Consider the following 13,590-nt stretch of genomic DNA (forward strand, 5'->3'; position numbering starts at 1 on the left):
AGCTTTTCGAAGAAATTAGAGAATAAAAGAAAGTCGTTCATGGTCCGATCATGCATCTATAAAGATTGCCTACAAAGCTACAAAAAGTATGAAACAGAAAATACAAGAAGTGTTAAATCCCAAACTGGAATTTTTCCTTCGAGTTCACATGAACGGTGCCTATCATCAGAATCAACTTTAGAATAGGAGGCCGTGGCCTATTATATTCACGCGTTTTGCGTCGTGATTGGCTCTTCGGCAATCTTTTCTGATCATTCCGTAATCACGGTAAAAAACGAGTACCAGTAAAAGAAGACACACATCAAGAAGCACACTTGCAACTCAAGTTTAATCGGAATAGATAAAACAGGCAAAAACATATATGCCTTATCGACAAAACACCCACATCATGTGCGAACATTGTCCTACTAATCTAAATCTTTTCTTACTATCTTGGCCTATCAAAGGACTGTAAATACGCCACTTCTAAGTCATGAAGAGTAGTCGATGGGGCCATAGCGCATGTACCGCAATTCTTTATGAAATACTTTCTTATATATTTCCCTCGTTATTTTGGCTCGGTTCCGGCCTAAGATTATTGTTTCCTGAAGCTTCGGGACACAATCGCATCGATTGCAGTGCACCACCAGATTACCGGCGGGCGACGATCTCATTGCGAGTGCGTGCTCTTTTTATCGATTATTTATGCAGCGTCCGGACTTCAAATTTCAAAAACGCATATTATAAAGAATTGCGGTCATGATATATGCGTTAGCGCCCCATTGATTACCCTCTATGATTTGGAGAAGGCGTATTTACAGTCCTTTGATAGGTCAAGCTAGTAACAACAAATGTAGATTAGTAGGACAATGTGCGTACATGCATAGTCTTTTGGAGACTATGGTACATGACACGGGTGTCTTGTTGATAAGGCCTATAAGTTATTTTTTTTTCCAGTTAGATAAATTCAGATTAAATTTCACTTGCTAGTGCGCTCTTGGTGTGTGTGTGTGTGAGTGTGTGTGTGTGTGTGTACGTGTGCGTGCGTGCGTGCGTGTGTGTGCGCGTGTGCGTGTGTGTGTGTCTGTGTGTGTGTGTGTGTGTGTGTGTTCTTTCACTAGGTCCTCGTCATTTGAGCGCTTTTAATCGTCACAATTTTGTAGTCCCATTGGCTGCGAAGCGTACTTGAAATACCCGGAGCTTACCAAAACCTGTGCTTCTCGAACTGTGAGTGACATTAACAGGATACACCACACCGTCTTGTGTGACGTGGATGCTCAACCCAATCAGGACACAATCAATCAGTGTTCTAGATTTTAAAAAAGGCATTCGCCCATCGTCTACACTTTTCCACGCCATTCGTTGAGCCAGTGACCCTAATTTACAAATTGAGCTCATCGAATCAAGAGGCTGAAAAAGAAAGTCTCGGTTCAAAATTGCCACCTTAACTCTAAAATTTGCAACATATACATTGGTAAGCTCAATAAGTATTATTGGAAGTACAAAAAATACTTCCAAAAACCTCCATATGCAGCAGTGGCCTTCTAGTTTGCTTTTTTCTCAGTTGTTTTGATTTTTTCCCGCACTATTATTACAGTGAAGAATGTGTACATACAAAGTTCAAAATGGCGCCCGCTTTATCGATTTTAGAGATTGCCAAAATGTAACACCAAGAATTAAGCCCTAGTGTCAACTCCTTTCCGCGGGGAAATTTGAATTTTCTAGTACGTTCGTGATTTTTGTCGGGTTCAAATATTATAAAACAAATATATGCAAAAGCATTTTCGTATGCATTAATAACGGAGATAGACAACTAGATTTACAATTTTGTTTAAATTCTTAAACGTACATTCAGTCTTCTGTGAAATCATAATTCAACGTACTGGCGTTCGTGCTTTCGGAAGTTTCACGACGCAATCGCCACCTACAGATCGCCACTGTTGCTGACAGATGCACTTTAGACCGCATTAAAATCACTGTAATCAACTTTTTGATTACCGGACCTTTAATAAAGGTAGAGCTCCTCACGTAAACACGTGCGACTAAATCTTACCTGAAGGAACATCACCTTACCAAACAAACTACTGGGTAAAAGAAAAAAAAGAAAAAAAAAACTTGCGAAAGAATCACACATAGAAGGACGAAACATAGGCAGCACATCTTTCGTGCTGTCTGTGTTCTCCCACTGACAACACGCAATCGCCTCAATGCAGTACTGTCGACGACTTCCTTGTAAACATGAAGGGCCGCTCCAGCCAAAAATATTTATCCAAATTTATTCACTGCTTTTATTTCTGTGCAAATTTAATATTGTTTTGTATTCTTGTATATATAGCGTTACCCAAGTCACCAGGCTTGATCTAATAGGGACCGTAAAAATATCAACGCCTGCACTTGGCAATCTAAACTTTTCGTCAAAAGTGTAATTCACAGCTCATTTTTTTTTTTTTTTTTGTAAAATTACAAAGCGTACCTCGCTTTTTGTGAGAAATAGGGCGAAGAAGCTTGCCAGGGTCTACGGCGGGCTGCGACGCAGACGACCAAGTCCAGTAGCGGGGTGCATTTGTTCTTCGTATTGATAGATGACGACGGGAGCAGCGTCCGAAGGTGCAGCCAACGTTATTAAATTAGCTCAGTTACGGAACTGCTCATAGACGCTGCATGCACGAGCAGTACCCCTATGGTGCCTGGAGCGCGTTTTCGACTGGTGCGTTTAGCGTCCTATCCCGCCCATACATCAAAAGTGGTCCGAAAGTGGCAACAAATGACGTCACAGAAGCCGGAGTGTCATGTTGTTGCCTGTCGCGATCCTGGCGGTTGGTCGTAGAAATGCGGGCGAAAAGCACGAGCAAACGCGAGTGTCGATATCGTCACGGCATTCCGGGCGTCCCAACCATAGAGTTATTTTAATGTACGCTAGAGGTTCAAGTGGCGCTAGTGTGCTGCTGCAAATTGAAGCAGACGGCAACCAGTCGGAAATTGACTTCCGGTAATGCTCTTCTATGGGAAAAAGCGAGTGCATTTTCTCGCTGCGCTCGATTACAAGAGCAAATATACCGAATATTTGGTACGTACTAGGCACATTGGAACATTCCTCAGTCACGCAGACGAAATAATTGGTCAGTTACGGCGTTTTTATTTCAAATTCGTGGCATGAAAAACGGTGCTAAAACCGTTTCGTACATGTATTTGTGTGCACTGTCGGACACTGTTAGCGCGAACACGGCGTCGGCGCTTTCCGCCATGGGGTATATCCGTGTCAAACGACCGAAGGACATGTGGAAAACCAAGAGAGACGGCAAAAACTACGCAGTAACACTGGATAAGTAACTATGCAGGCGATCAAAATAAATTGAAAGCCACGTAATATAGTCCGATTTGCAATAAATAATTACTGTTTTATTCTTTCTGCTCATGAATATGTGCGAAGATGCATGTTCTGGGTTCAAATCATCAACCGCACGCTCCAAATCTTTACAAATAGGGAGAAGTCAGAGAACGGGTGCTCGATAAAAACTGCCTGACATAGGAAATAATAAAAAGATACACCTTTCGTAGCCCATGTACTTTATTTTTTACATTCGAATGTTCTTTAACCGATCGTAAAGATGCGCGACGGACTCATATTCATAGAGCGACAGGACGGGCATATTACCAATATATAAGCGCCACCGGAACGCTAGCGAACCTTGAACACACTCTACATTCCTTTCGATCGTTATTTAGCTCAGAATTCTCGCTCGTTTTTACGTACCTGTCATGGAACAGAGGTTTGGGTATGAAATATAGCGAAGCGCAACATCGTTCAGTGGTAAAGAAAAATGCTGTAATTAAAGCAATTACACTTTTACAATATTAATAAAGGTACATACTATCCGGTACAACCGAAGTGATAAAAGTTATTCATGTTATTTTCCGGCGAAGAGACACAATTCACGCGCGTTTTCCTAAAGTAATGCACAGCAGTACCGCAAAAGTAGACTGGTTGCTGTCTGCTTCAATTTGCCTCCCGGAAGTCGCATAGACACTAGCGCCAGTTGAACCTCTAGCGTACATTATAATAACTCTATGGTCCCAGCTTCCGGCTGCTTTAGCTTCCGTGGACTGCCGCATTGGAGAGCGACCTGCAGCAGAACAGGCGTCTGCCACATACACCACAGCTATTGGGACGCCGCCAGGTTCGCGACCGGCGGCAGCATGACACTTCTATGACGTCATCAGGCGGAAATCGAGGGACCACTCTTTCGAATCCGGTAAACACACCAGTCAGAGACGCGTTCCAGGCACAGTAGTACTCCCCCCCCCCCCCCCCCCCCCCCCACCTCACGCGCAGAGCCGTTTATGGGGAGAGTTTGGCCATACATTGGTTTAAATAGGCGAGCCTCTTGAGGCCAAACACAGGCCTTGAAACAGCCCCTAGCGGTGGTCGTGAGTTCTAAATATCTGACACGACTAATTCAAGCCGTTCTAGTGTCGCTAGATTGATAAGGTTTAGCTCTTGGTGACTGAAAACTTTGGACATGTGAGGTTTTTGTCAAGAGTAGAATCAACGAACGTGCGCTCCAAACCAGGGCCGACTTGGACTTGCTCGAAACAGCATCTCAGCTGCGACGGGGAAAGAAAGCACTGCCAAAGCCAGCGCACGAGCCGAGCGGGACTCCGCGTTTCAAGACGCTCGCGCGCTCCAGCTTTACACTGTTTTCTTTCAGCCAGTCTCAGCTGAGACGCTGTTCTAGCAAGCCGGCCCAGAGCACACTGTCACCGATACTCCATATCAGGAACGTCAGCAGTGCAGACAAAGGCATGAAGACGAGCGCGTGGCTTTAGAAAGTGCCTCCCATGCACGAGTTCTCATAAAAACAAAAGCATTTCGCTGAGCCAGGCTCACGCGCCTTTGCCTTTCTCTTTACTGCTTTATATGTCGCTTTTCATATTGTGACGTTGCGGTCTCCGGATTGGTCGACGCTGTGTCGTACTTTTAGTTTACGCTCTAACCGCGGGAGGAGTTTTCGGCAGTGGCGGCGGCCTTTGCTCCGCCCATTGTCCAAACACTCCTAATATACGGCTCTGGCCTGGCGTCGCTCGACGCGCGCCGGGCGGCTGCTTTGGTAACGGCAGTGTATTTTATGGGATGCGTACGTTTCGATGCACGGCGTCTAGATGGCGTTTCAGCTCTGCTCTATGCAGCTCGTTGGCAGCTCTATGGAACGCGCAGTTATGAAACGAAAATATAGATGCCGCTTCGAACGACTGCAGGCGGATTTAAGTGAGTGAGGGGGGGGGGGGGGGTATCACCTTCCGCAAGAGTTCCACAACTGAAGGCCGGTTCAGACACTTGCGTTTGACCGCGTTCCAGTGCGGAACGGCATGCTTGCGGTCGACTGCAGAAGCGGGAGCAACCGATGACGCTTGGCGTTCCGCAACGCACCGCAACAGACTTGGGCCAGGCTCAACTTTCCAGTGCGGAGGGGCATGCGGTCGGTTGCGGTGGACCAATCGCAATTCGCGAAAAAAAGAACACTGAAGCGCATGCGCGGCGCTGGCAACCACATCCGGTTCGTCATGTTTTTCCGGTCGGGGGGACGTCTGCTTCTTCGTCTGCTTCTGAAGTTTCTTCTACGTACTCACCTCTGCCTCGTCATACGGAAGTATTGAAAGAAGTCCTGGCCGTTGTCCAGGCGCATGTCGCGCACCAGATGGTGGTACTCCCGAAAGTTTCGCGGGAGCGCAGGAGTGAGCGCACCCACTTGCGGCCGGGGTGGCGTCGCCGCTGGAGCAAACTCATCACTGCGGTAGCCCGCACCAGCCCTCACAACCAGGGGCCAGTTCGCCTCACTGCCCGCCTGTGTAATGTATCCCCGCACGCAATCTAGGAAGAGATTCCTCAGGTTTTCTGTTTTTTCCAGTCTCGACAACCCCGACAAACACGGAGAAGTCGCGGCCATACCGACGCTACCGTCGGACGCCGCCATGTTCGTTGTGATCATAGTTGCTTGACTTCATTCGCTGCAAGTCATGGTTTTGATTGGCGCGCCGCAAGAGCCGATAGCAAGCTCCTATTGGTTCTTGACTGCGGCGGATGGCGCTTCGACGCAACTGTGTGTACAAGGGAGGAAAAGAAGACGACGACGACACTGCTGCTGGTAACCCTTTTCGTGTCTCTGAATTTTCCTTACGTAGCCGATAAATTGCGTGTTTAAACAGTACATTCGGCGGTTAACAACTAACAGAACGACATAGGATCTTCGTGCGCAAAGGACCTCCTGAGGGGAGGCCAGGACATCAACAAATATGACCTCGGACATCGAGTCATCGAACGCTCTCATGTCCATTGACATGGATAAAGCACAGGCAAGCACATCGACTATCATCAAAGACGGCTATGAGATTCCACCCATACGCTGCGCCGCTGACACAATGAGCAGCTCCTCATCGACAATCGTGTCTACTAACGACGAGTTGCACTCCGACGACGGTGACTACGAGGTCGTTCATGGCAAGAAAAGACGAAAGACAAGCCAGAGCTCAGCATCGCATTCTAAAGAGAAGACCAACCTACAAGTCGGATTTACAGTACTGTACATGCCAACTGACACCAGCAAGGTTGCATCGCTCAGCAAATTTAAACTGACTGACTACCTGAACAACGTCGCACCCGACATAGTTAGTGTAGTTCGTATCAACAAACTCGTAATATCGTTGCGGTTGACGTTAAAAGGCCTGCACTCAAAGCTGAACTCCTGAAGCTAACCAAGCTATGCGCACTGCCGGTGCGTGCTTTTCTACCTAGCGACCGCACAAATTGCTATGGCGTCCTTCGAGACATCGACCCTGACTGCACTGAGACCGACATAAAAGCGCGACTACAGTCAACCGCCTCCATAACGGAAGTGAAACGCCTTGGCAAGACATCACCCGTTGTGCGAGTGTCGTTCGCAACAAAAGTAGCTCCTCAACATGTCAATGTCGGTCTTGTAAGAACGGAAGTAATTCCCTACCGAGCACGCCCCTTGCAGTGCTACAGGTGTCACAAATTCGGCCACATCGCAGCTGCCTGCGCAGAAGAAACCCAGTTATGTTCTCGGTGTGGACAATACCACAAAGACAAGTGCGAAGCCAACCCCTGCTGCGTCAACTGTCATGGAAATCACGCCTCCAACGCACCTGAGGGCCCAGTGAGGGCAAGGGAGGCAGAAGTAGCGAGGTACAAGTTAGAGCATAACACCACATTTCGTGAGGCCAAAAGTGCTGTGCATGCAAAAAGACAGGCAAACAAAACAACGGATTCAAACAACATACAAGAATCTAGCGCCTCCGCCAACAATACTCTGCCTCTGACTGCTCAAGACTTTCCCCCTCTCGAAGACGTGGAGAGTACGCCTGCAAATCTGGTCACCGATAAATGTACCGCAACAACTACAGTACCAGTTTCTAGGAAACTTTCGTTTTGGGACAAACCACACTTCAAAAACATCACTTCACAAAAGACCTCCAACGTGCACATGACGGGACCCACCCAAGAAAGCGGAACAAAGACTGACTCTGTGTTTAAAGCCATAATCCCACTTATGTTCACTGCTCTTCGCAAGATACTGGCCACAACGTCACAGACATCAACACTTCATCAAGTGATCAAAGCCGTCCTCACATTAGAGCCCATCATTGCAATGCTATGGTAGAGCGTTTCCAAGAAAGCCTCACTTGTTAGTACAGATATTTTCTTCACTGTAACTCAAAAGCTAAATGGCATAGAACAGATGAGTCACATCATATTGAAACTGAGTCTGTTGCAATGCAGTGGAAGGAACCCTGTTCATCACAAGCCCTCTACCATTCGCCTGCCCACACCAACTCATCCACGATGGGAGATATTAACAAGAGGACCACCAAGCATCTTCAACCCCTCTCCTGCTCAGTTTTTCAATGGAACTGTAACGGATTGAGAACGCGACTCCCTGTGCTCCGCAAACACCTATTGGACAACGCCTACAATGCAAACATGTTCCAAAAGCCGGGATTCATGATTAAAAACAAATACCTCCGACTTGCATAACAATATCAACATTTATCAGACGTTCCGTCTCCTATACGGGAGACATCATCAGTGCGGCCTGGGAACACCCGACTAGCTACCAGGAATCCAACGCTTCTTCTTCCTTCTCTTCATCCGTAGCGCTGGTTATGCCGACTTCTTCGTCCATGGCATACGGGAGACATTATCATCGTCTGCCCTCGCTTCAACTTCTTTTTACGTCCGTCCTGGATGGTAAGTTAAATGAGAAGTTATTTCAGAATGTCGGTGTATACGTCGGGGAGGGGGCCGCGGTTAGAATTGCAGGCAGATGGGTCACTGCGAATACACCATGATTCCAGAAATCTTCTGGGGCCCCACCGTTGTTCGCGTGCCAGGGTCACAGCGTTCGCCAGGTCGAAAGTGTGACCAGTCGTCCAACAATGGTCCACCAGTTCAGTTTTTGATCTTGTGGCATGTGTTGCCTTCTCCACGTCTCTTTTGTGTTCTTTGAGGCGGGTTTGCGGCCAGTTTCTCCGATGTAACACTTGTCACAGTCCTGACAGTTCACTTTGTATACAACACCACTTTGAGATTCAGGAGGGGTTGGATCTTTTGGCTTCGAAATGAGGTCACGTAATTTTATATGGGGTTTGAAAGTTGTTCGTATACCTAGTGGCAAGAGGGACCGGCGAATTGATTCTGAGACGCCTTTTACATAAGGGATAGTCACCACGTCTGCTTTGTAATTATTTGTCGCTTTTATTCTTCCCTGCTGCATCTGTTTACGTGTGTTTTCAATAAAACCTTGTCAATACCCGCGCCTCAAAAGGGATCCGATAACAGTCTGAACTTCCGATGCTCGTAAATTTGAATTTGAAGGCAAATGTTCTGATCGGCTAATTAAAGTTTTTACAACGGCTCGCTTATGTTCTACGGGGTGGTGAGAATTGAAACTCAAAACATTACCGGTATCACAAGGTTTACGATACACGGTGGTTTCAATCTGACCGGTGTCACTTCGGCAAACAGTTACGTCCAGAAAAGGTAACGTGCTATTTTGTTCAACTTCTCGCGTGAACTGTATGGAAGGTTCAATGCTGTTTAGGGTTGCATGGAAGTCATCGACGTGATCCTCATTTAAAATAACGAAAGTGTCATCTACGTAACGTCGATAGAATTTGACAGGGCATGCTTTTACCTCTAACGCGGTCTGCTCTAAGTGTTCCATTACCAGATTCGCCAAGGTCACAGATACCGGACTACCCATTGGGCAACCCTCAATCTGACGATAGAATTGTCCACGGAAGGTGAAATGCGACTGATTTAGACAAAAACGCAAAAGAATAATAATATCCTTAACTGTCAGAGATGTCCGTGACGAAAGTGTGGAGTCATTACGTAGGCGTGTTTCGGCAACTTCCACTGCAAGAGTGGTCGGAACATTAGTGAACAAAGATATGACGTCAAACGAGACCATTACATCTCCCTTGTCCAGAACATGACCTCGAATTAGGTCAACAAATTCTCGAGAGTTTATAACTGTAAATTTGTTATTCCCTGTTATGGGAGAAAGCAGCTCTACTAGATATTTAGATAGGTTGTACGTGGGGGAACCAACAAACGACACAATCGGTCGTAGAGGACAATCGGGTTGATATTGTTATGCAAGTCGGAGGTATTTGTTTTTAAACGCCTACAATGCAGTAGCTCTCCAAGAACCAAGAATGTCAGCCGGCGACATGCGCATTGCGGATCATGTAGTGTACGCCAGCAAACCACATGTGGCAAGAGGGTTTCCGCGGGCAGCACTACTGGTGCGTCGAGAGTTGCCACAAAGTGAGGTGGACCTCAATGATTTATGCACTGAGAGTGCGCAGTTCGTGGCGGTGACGGTGGAATGGAGAAGACGTCCACTCACCATTGTCTCGGTATACGTGGCCCCTAACGCACCCTGGGACACCCATGTACTTGCGGACATTCGAGTCCGAGCCAAGGGAGACCTTATAGTAGCCGGAGACTTCAACGCGCACTCGCAGTCTTGGGGAGACAAGCAAGATTCCCCACGGGGACGGGAGCTACAGGCAACGGTCGAAGCACTTGACCTGAGGAACATCACAAATGGGAGCCAGACGTTTATCCGCCCTGGAGTGACGGGAAGCGTGATTGATCTCACCTTCACAACTTGGTCTTTGAGGCTCAGTGCAACCCCTCAGGCGGACAGCTGGAAGAGTGATCACCTTCCAATTGTAATTGGAAGACCGCCGAAAGTCCCCCTTATGACTTGCCAGATAGTCGACTGGGACCCCTACAGGACACTGCTTGGAGAAGCACTAGAGGGTGGATTTCCCTTCAATTCAGAAACACTGTCGCGCGTCCTCAAAGAAGCCACCCGTCAAGTCAGCGTGCCATTAACACGTCCTAACCCTGACCTCGAATGGCTTAAACTCCGAGCGAGAAGACGGTGTGCCCAGCGAAAGTCATGGGTCACCGGAAAACCGGAGGATACCCTGGCCTATAGGCGACTGGATGCCAGATTCAGGAAACACGGAAAGAAACTGGCGCGCCGACAATGGCGTCTCAAGTGTAGTACTCTAGACAGGCCGTCCGGAGGAAGCCGGGCTTGGAGGATGTCGAGAACACTGGCGGGCCGCCCGATTCCCCGAAACCCAGTCCTAGGAATGGCCGTGGCCATGAACCTCCGACCAACGGACATGGTAGAACTCCTCACGGATACTTTTACTAAAGTTCCGCTGGTACCGACAGTGGGACCACCCCCCGAGAATTGGGACAAGTTCCGTCATCCCACGGCACCTCTGATGCAACAACCGGACACCGACTTTACTCTGCACGAGCTGCAGTACGTCCTTGATTCCCTTCCCAGACACCGCGCGTCACCAGGACCAGATGGAGTCATCAACCAGGCCCTGAGAAACGTCAACGAGTCGGCACTCCCAGCGATGCTAGCTCTCATCAACAAAGTCTGGAGGACAGCTGAGCTGCCAGACGCTTGGAGGGTAGCAACAACGATACCACTGCTGAAGTCCGGCAAGCCCCAAGACCAGCTAAGCTCATACAGGCCTATCTCCTTGACATCATGCCTCGGCAAAGTGATGGAGCGTATGGTGCTACACCGTCTTGTTTACCACCCAGAAGGGGCAAGGGCTTTACCAGACTGTTTTTCGGGATTCCGGCACCATCGAAGCACAGTAGATGCAATGGGAGATATCGTCAGCTCACTGGAAGAGGCAAAAGCGCAGGGTTGGTCTGCGGTGGCCGTCTTTCTGGACGTCCGCAAAGCCTTTGATGCCCTCCCCCACAAGGCCGTCATATCAGCTCTACGCCGTTTCGGGGTGAACGGACGACCACTGAAATACATTTGTGCGTTTCTTAGTGAACGCACCATGTGTGTAAAGGCAGGCAACGCGGTGAGCAACCCCCGGAAAATTTTCCGAGGAGTTCCCCAAGGGAGCGTTGTTAGCCCGCTACTCTTTGCTCTGGCCATCGCGTCACTCCCAGAGGCGGCAAGGGTTGTAGAAGAGCCGGCGTACCCTATCAGCATGGCCGTCTATGCAGACGACGTGGCACTCTGGTCCACTGCCCCCAGCTACAGAAGGCAACGTATGGTATGCGCTCTCCAGCGAGCCCTGACAAATGCAGTGTATCGTCTCCACCAACTGGGCTTGGCAATATCAGCCGAAAAAACGATTGCGCTGTGCTACGCTCCAAAGAGGCCAAGCAAGTTCATGTCCACACTATGCATTGGGGACACTCCAGTGAAACTGGCGAAAACGGCCACATATCTTGGCGTCACGTTGGACTCAAGGCTATCCTGGGGCCCAGCAATGAGGGAAGTTCTTCAAAAGATGCGAACCCATACAAACATCCTCCGGATGCTCGGCGGAACTACTTGAGGAACCTCATCTCACATGATGCTGCAACTGTATAGGGGGCTCATCCTGGCCCGCCCATTGTACGCCCTACCTTTCGCCACACTGAGTGCCAACCAGCTCAAAAACCTTGAACAAGCGCAGCGCGTGGCACTCAGGATTTGCCTCGGAGTTCCCCGCACAGCCTCGTCTCGACATACGCTCACAGAATCCAGGATTAACTCTGTAGAAAACATCATGCAAGAAGGGGCGCTGGGTCATCTGACTCGAATGAGCAAACTGCGACTCGACCATCACGCTCCTAATGAGGATCGCCGAGCGCGCTGAATCAAGACTAGGACGCACCTCTGCACTCTTGGTGACATAGCTGGCACACCAGGACCACTCGCTCCACTCCCAGAGCTGCACAAAGATCCCCATCCCCTGCGGATCAGCCTACATATCCCTGGACTGCGGTCCAAGAAGAACGTAGCAGTGGTCGTAGCAAGGCAGCTCACGGAAGACCACTTAGTTACCCAGTACGATGGGTGGACCCGAGTGCACACCGACGGATCGGTGGACCCCTCCGGAGGCACAGCAACAGCAGCGGCTTTCTTCGAGGCAACAGCTGTGGGTACCAGTGAGCGCCTGGATCACCAGGCATCCTCCACCACGGCAGAGCTAGCAGCCATACGGCTCGCCCTCTGGGGTATTCGGACAGGCTGCACACAGGCTTTACGCTGGGTCATCCTGAGCGACTCAAGATCAGCCCTCGAGCTGCTATCTAGGCTCGAACGGGCAACGCCCCTGGCCCGTTCAATCGCGCAGGATGCGGTCGAGCTTCAGCAAGAAGGCAACAACATTGCCTTCCAATGGCTCCCGAGCCACTGTGGCATTAGAGGCAATGAAGTCGTTGATTTTCTAGCGGTGCGGGCTCACAAGGACCCTGAGTGCCCGCTTTCAACCGTTCCCCGCTTCTCAGACGCAAAACTCCTTGTGAGAAGAGCCATCGCCCTACAGCACCCGGACCCCGTAGTGGTGGCGGGTGCCTTCCCAGCTCGGGTACCGCGCAGCTTCGACCGCCAAACTGCCGCAGTAATGCACAGATTACGGACCGGAAGCGCCTTCACAACGGCGTGGATAAGTCGCTTCAGACTCAGTGTTGACCCCATATGCCAGACCTGCGAGGAAACGGCCGACGCCGAACATCTCCTCCTGCACTGCAGTGATCACGAAAAGGAGGGCACCAACCTCCGTGATGCTTTTTCCCACCTAGGGCTACCTAGTACCAACTTGGAAGAACTCCTGCGTCCAAGAGCCTCACGAGCTACTACGGACAAGGCACTCAAAAGTGTAGTCAGCTTCCTGAGGAGCGCGGAACTCCTCGAGATCCTCTAGGACTTCCAAGAGATCTGGGTTGCTTGCGGCTCCTGGGGCTCTTGGAGATCTTACATCCAGAGGTTTTCGGGAGTTCCAGGAGTCGCGAGTCAACACTCTGAAGAAACCCTCTTCCCCCTTCCCCCTTTCTCCTCCTCTATCTCTTTTTTCCCTTAATTCCCTTTCCTATCGACAGTGACAAGTGCGCCCAGAGCGTAACTAACAACAACGTCGATTTCCTAATAAACATCGCTTCAACAACAACATGTGTGTACAAGCCATCCGCAAGCGCACTCCGCATCGTTCCGCAGTCGCGCTTGCGTAATCGGACGCACCGCAGTCGAACGCAAGTGT

General features: G+C 49.4%; 1 protein-coding gene across 1 annotated transcript in view; it reads right to left on the minus strand.

The window, feature by feature from the left end:
- LOC8034224 (unconventional myosin-Ia) overlaps nucleotides 1-13,590 on the minus strand; it is a 121,354-nt gene that overhangs the window by 25,111 nt on the left and 82,653 nt on the right. The window lies entirely within an intron of this gene.

This window comes from Ixodes scapularis, unplaced genomic scaffold (assembly GCF_016920785.2).
Source record: "Ixodes scapularis isolate PalLabHiFi unplaced genomic scaffold, ASM1692078v2 PGA_scaffold0__279_contigs__length_252992795, whole genome shotgun sequence".
NCBI lineage: Eukaryota > Metazoa > Arthropoda > Arachnida > Ixodida > Ixodidae > Ixodes > Ixodes scapularis.